This window comes from Sycon ciliatum, chromosome 6, assembly GCF_964019385.1.
Source record: "Sycon ciliatum chromosome 6, ocSycCili1.1, whole genome shotgun sequence".
Classification (NCBI taxonomy): Eukaryota; Metazoa; Porifera; class Calcarea; order Leucosolenida; family Sycettidae; genus Sycon; species Sycon ciliatum.
Window position 1 is genome coordinate 34196895 of NC_088648.1, and position 6750 is coordinate 34203644.

Genomic DNA, 6750 nt, shown 5'->3' on the forward strand with positions numbered 1-6750 from the left:
TGCAGCGCGCACATCCATACACATGTGCGTGTACCCCCCCCCCCCACACACACACACTCCTACCCATACACATGTGTGCGTGTACCCCCCCCCCCACACACACACACGTATGCACAGACGGATACACAAACACGCACGAACACACACACAAGATACGTGTGAGTGTACATGGTCTTCCTGGTGCAGATGCTGGGCCAGCACAATGGAAATACCTTCATCAAGAAGCTTGATCAAGTGTTGTGATAATGGCACTGTTTGTTTGTTTTTACAAAGAAGTGTGGGAAGGATTACGATGCGTTATAATTCATAATTGTTCTTTGCCGGCTTGTACTGTGCAGACCAGAATGCTTCGCTATCAACTCCTGGCTTTCCATCGGCATGGTGTTCAGCTGCAGCGGCATCTGGTCCGGGGAGTTCAAGTTGCTGGATGGCTGCACTGACACAGGATGGGTTTGCGTTGGTAATGCGATACGGCAGTCATCCCACATCATGAGCTACATGTTTATGTAATTTATATTGTCGCTCGTCCAGCAACGTCAAGGCTCTGCATGTAAACACAGGAGAACACCATAATATAAAATACTACTCAGGGGATAATATTATATTTTTGGATTATCAATTTCGTGACATTTATGAGCTCCTGTCTAAACCATGCCGTGATATTGATTGCTATCTGCTCACAAAGTACCTTGTATTGTAATAATACTCTGCCTAATCACTACCCTTCGCCAATTATTAGATTCACACAATATTCACAACGTATGCAACACGATGCTGTCGATTGACACTACTCGTACTCTTCTCCCGTTTTCATCTCCCTCTACCTTATGAATACTCTACATTACTGGTTTCGTTTCTACCCTTTCCATTGCTGCCAGCTCCCAATCTTTTTCAATGCACAGCACCACCTTGAAATTTTTGTGATTTGATGTACACATACTTTGAAGTTGAAATTCGAATTACATGATCAGATTTTTGTTCCATATTTTCTATTTATTTTTACTTCAAGCACAACCCTACCGATGAAGGTAAAGAAGCAGCAGAGAGACACCTACTGAGTCAAATGACTGCCACTGTCAGTTCTCAAACAAAAACAATTTTTGTCAAATATTAATTGAAATATCTCACCTGCTAGTGTTGTTTACTAGTCACTAGTGACTCGAGTTGTTCGTCCACGAAATTTGCAATTATGCACTGCGGTACCAGCAAAAGTAGGTAAGTTGGCATAGAACAACAGCTATGCACAGCCATGTTCATCTCCTCTTCACTTTGGAAGGCAGTACAAGCACCCTTCATACCTCGACATTGCCTTGGAGTGGAAGCAAATTCACCATGAGTTTTCCAATTCGCTACAATCGATCTCGGGGTAATGATCGTGTCTTCTTCATCACCACTGCAGCCTGGACAGCCTTCGGGAAGACATGTGTCACTCTCCTGCTCAACAGATTCCTACATCTAGATTTGGATACCATTAGGGAACGAAATAGAGCTGCAAAACATCAACTGTAATTGTTTTTCTTCCATTCAATTACACTGCTGAGCATGCACAGCATGGTGACAGCTAAGCAGTACGCACGTCATCAAGCCCAATTTCCAAATATGGAAGGTGTTATTTATGAAATTTGACACCGTTCCTCTTCTCTGATCGGCTCGAGACATAGCTCATCGGAATCAGTGCCCAATTCTCCTTCGGATAGGCCATACTTATTTTTGGCGTTCAGTTTCCCTTTAAGTAAAGATTACTAGAGCGGGGCAATACATGAAAAGAAGAGGCAAGTCCGTCGATATTCATGTTTAAAAAACTCCAAGCCTTATTTTATTTTATACATACATGTAAGAGATAAGACCAAGGAACTACAAGTTAACTTACGCTATACTGTCCATTAACACCACCCGTTAATCAAACAATCAGCTCATGCAATAACATTGGACGACACTGACCGACGGTTCTGGGTCTACTGAAGTTCTGCAACAAACTGGCCCACAGCTCTAGCACATATTGGATGCGCAGTCCAAAAGCCTTTCAACTCGGAAGGTTCTAAGTTATAGAAATAACATGAGGAGGGGAGGGTGAGTGCAATTTTATTTTATGATGGCAATAAACAGATTCAGCTGAAGCGACATGTTAAAGTTTTTTTAAATTCCTAGCCTTACGTGCATGCACGTGCATGCAGACTATAGACCGCCTGGAACCTCTCTGTTTTACATGACAATGACGTACTATACTGGGCATAGCCAAACACATCCACATGAACACACCTTGGTTTTGACATTTGTACCTCTCAACGTCATGTACATGACACTGTAGTCATATAAATGATGTATTTTTCTTCCTGGGGTAAGACAACTATTTTACTGGCAAGATAAAGTCCATACACATGTAGATGTAAACAACAGAGACACCATGAAAAATAAAACACACACACACATGCCTACACATACATGTACATGCACATGTAAAAGACCAACACACAACGTAAAGTAATATACTCATGCTTGCACAAACACATAATCACACATGCACGCACGCATGCACGCACTCCAATCATCCACCGGCTTGTTGCTGACTGTATTCTTGTGCATACCTTCTTGTCCATTCCTTTGCTGTTTGGGCGAACAAATCAGGATCAATCTGGTGCGCGTTTCCAACTTCTCCAGTTAGGTGTGAGAGACATGAGTACGGGTCATTCAATATATTTTGAATCGTTTCAAATAAGCTAACCATACCTTTATGCCAAGGGCCCGAATTATGAGCATCAACATTCCTCAACAAACACCACTCGCATATCTTGCTTTGTCGCTTGACGATTGGATGGTAAATCTTGGTGATGAAAGTCACGTCGGGCAACACGAAGGGATTCTCGTCTTTGCATTTGAGCGTTATGTCAAAGACACCACCTTCATACGGGCTACCTTTCGGTCCAAAGACAGTAGCTTCCCAGTAAAGGAAATCATCATCATGATTTGCTTTGATGTAGCATCCATCTGGTGGATTCCTTTCCAACCTCTCAAACTCATTTCTGATGTCCTTCCTTCCCAATACCAAGGCTTGATCATAATTTTCGTCTTCAGTTTCTGCACTAATCCATGCTCCATCCGCCATGTCTAACCCGTCTTGACGCCGTCTACGTGTGCACGAAGATAGACACCGCCTGTACAAACACCTTATTCTCCTAGCCAGCAGAGTAACCACTCTGATAATGCTGTGAAAGAAATTGGCGAGTATCATTAGTACCTGATGGTGGTAATGACTCGGTAATGGAGTGATCCTGGCGACGCGGGGCTAATAGTAATAGTCAAATAGTAATAGTAATAGTAACAATGACAAAACACAAGAGAGGAAAATGTACTGGAAGTACGTGTAACAGCGAATTTTCCAGTGTTCAAATATTATTGTACTTGTTTGCAGGTATGTGCTGTGGGATTGATTCGACCAGTAGTAGTAGTACGTGTAGTAGATGCTGGGTGGCATGGCCGTTCCACCAGGGTTACTACGTACAATGACATTATGTACTACACTACTGCACTAGTACTAGTAGTAGGCAAAGACTTGAAGCACATGCACGCAGCGCTTCCAAACACACGTCGCGCTATCAACATGATCAGTCAGCTGATGAAAAAGGGATGCAATCAGTGCAGTGCGTGCTGTCTTCGCACAGCTCTGCACTACACACTCAGTACAGTCATAAGCTTTTGAGCACCCACGCAAGCTAAGTCATGTACGATGCATGCTGCCAATCACCCTCAGATCACCCAGTGGGAAAACTACAAAATGCCCCATCAAATTAGTGTTGAAGAAAACTGGGATCTTCTTATCAATCTTCTACCTCAAACTCCACCTCGGCGTCATTCGAAGACTTGCAATATCAAGAGTCATGACATGACACGAGGCCTGGAATAACAGTAACACTGCGAGTATGTTCATGATTGTACAGAAATGAACTCGGATGGTGAGCCAATAACGTTATAACCATTTTGTCGCATTCGCTGACTGTATAAGATCTGGTTACGTTGGTGAACAGTTTGTCTTAACTCGTAACATTTTGTCCTTTTCCTTTCTTCACCATTGTACAGATGCATAATCACTATAATCAAGCAAGTCGTCGCGGAGTTATTGCCAATGCGACAGGCGCTAACTAATGTACATATAAAATGTAGGTACATGATGTAGGTAAGTAGGTGCAGCCTACACTCAGTACAGGCAGGTTTTATTTTAATAACTCATGTGCTTCTAACACTAACAGTAGAACGACTTGAACTTGTGGGCATGTCTTGCGAATATTGACTTTTTTTCTTCCTATTGTGTGGGATGTGATCGATGGGAAACACTTATGCCAATGCATGGGCATGGCTGCTCTGGTGTGCTGGTCCACCGTGCTACACTATGGCAGTATGGGCTTCAATAAAAGCTGTTGTACTCGTTGATGCTGGTTCTACCGACGTGCGAGGCATGCGTGGCCCGAGTGTCAAAATGGCGGCCACGAGAAGAAGGCATAAAACAACCTCTCCACTGGCGTAGTTTAATTTTATTTCGCTGTTGTATAGTCTGTATGGGTGATCATGGATCTAGTGGCTGAATATGATAGTAGGAGCGACAGCAGTACCGAGGAGCGCGAGCCGCCATCGAAGCGGAAAAGGAATATGGACTCTGTGAGGAAGACAATGCAGCCTCAGATGGACAACTTGCTGCAGGTTGGGTGTAAATATCCAATACTAGTACTTCCTCGGGAAACAAAAACTTCGTGATTTTTTCACTACTATTCGCTGCGGTTATTTGGCTTTTGCTCCCTGGTTCTGTCAGCCTGGAACAATGACATGACATTTCGGAATCGTAGGAAAGCATAATTCATATTCTGGAGAGCCGATAGTCGTCGAAGAGCAAGGGTGTCGACGCTGCAAACGAAGCAAAGCGAACATGTTTTTTTTCATTTTCGTCCACTAGGCGCAATGAGAAGAAAAAAAGCACTCCGCTCACTGCTCGTCGTTGCTATGTGTTTGTAACGTTTGGTTCAGAACAGTGGCACCCAGGAGCAAGAAGAGTGGAAAATGAATAACAATAGCAGCTAGCGTTTTGACATCTTCGCCATCCCCGAAACGCCTGTCGGAATGCGAAGAGGTCGGCACCATGTCAAAACTATAAAACGCAGAGATGTGACAATCGACACTTCGCGCAGCAGAGAAAGGTGAACAAGTAAGTTCAAAATAGAAGTCAACGTTGAACCACTGCAGAGCCCACACCTCAACGTGGATGATGTCGCCTTTTCTAGCAGCCTCGACGATGTTTCCTTGGTCGCAAAGGGGAACAGGCGAGATCTGATCGCGGCAGTCGGGAAGTGCTGGTATCACTATGATATCCCTCGGAGGAAATTTTAAATTGTTGGCTATGCCTGTGTTTGTCCTCGAGCGAGAGCAGAGGTGGTAATGAGTACCAGTGCTGCAGGTTTACCGTGGTCTCCGCCGAGATGTTGGAGAAGGCACTCAGGCACCAGCGAAGAGGATCAGGAACGCGACCTACGATATCGCGTTGATTGACCTGCCACTTGGAACGGTTTCAGCCGTGATGAGTCGAGCGATGGCGACCCAGACTGAGACTTTACTCCCACTAATTGATCCTGTAGATATGTTGATTGAATGTGTTGAACTGTTTATCTTCCAAAACAACACTTCTGTTGAGCACAGTAACTCCTTGAAAAGCCATGTAAAAAAATGTCACGAAGTTTTTGTTTCCGGAGGAAGTTGTAGTCATATTCCCTGCGCTCCCCCAGGGAGACACGTTATTGGGAACCTGGCACATGTTGCTAGAACCTTGCTCTGGCTCATAACGGATAATATTTATTGTATATATAGGATTTCCCAAAGGCGTAGCCTATCGGGGGGATCTCCTAACAGTGCAAATAATCCTTGATTTATATACTAGTGAAGCGACTTGTGAAGGCAAATATATTGTGAAGTGCGTGGATGCGTTTGTTGGTAGTAGTAGTATTTACTAGAGGAGTCCCAACAGGCATGGCCTTGTTACAGGGAACCCTAGGTGAATCTTTGTGAGGTGAGCAAAAGTGCAACAACGTGCTCTTTCTGCTTACACACACCAGACTTATGAATACGTATACAAATTGCCTCAAGGACTTTCAACTGTTGGACATAACGCGCACGACACAGTACAGAAAAATGAGAGTCATCATACACACCAAGACAGTCAGGACGAGATAACAAGACAGTTAGTGTAGATACACAGGCTAACACAGCTGACTTCTTACGATCAACACACTCATCCGCCTCATCTCGCTCCTGACTGTCTCAACACATTCATCCGCCTCATCTCGCTCCTGACTGTCTAAGTGTGTATGATGACTCTCATTTTCCTGTACTGTGTCGTGCGCGTTACGTCCAACAGTTGAAAGTCCATGAGGCAGTTTGTATACGTATTCATAAGCCTGTTTTGTGTAAACAGAAAGAGCGCGTTGCTGCGCTGAAGTAACATTCGACACTTCGTTCAGTGCCTTCTCGCCTTTGGTTACGTAATCTTGTTATCTGTTTGCGTTTCCTCTAGTGGTTTTATTGCACTTGTACCTTGATGATTATGTCTAACACCTTTCTATTTACAGTACTTAAATTCAGTTTCTTTGGTTGTATCCCTAGTTCATATTTTTTCCCACTGATGATAGGAACGAGAAAATCGATTCTGGGTTTTCAATCATATTTTTTTGTTATAAAACACACCGTAATACATGTCAAACAAGTAACGTAGTT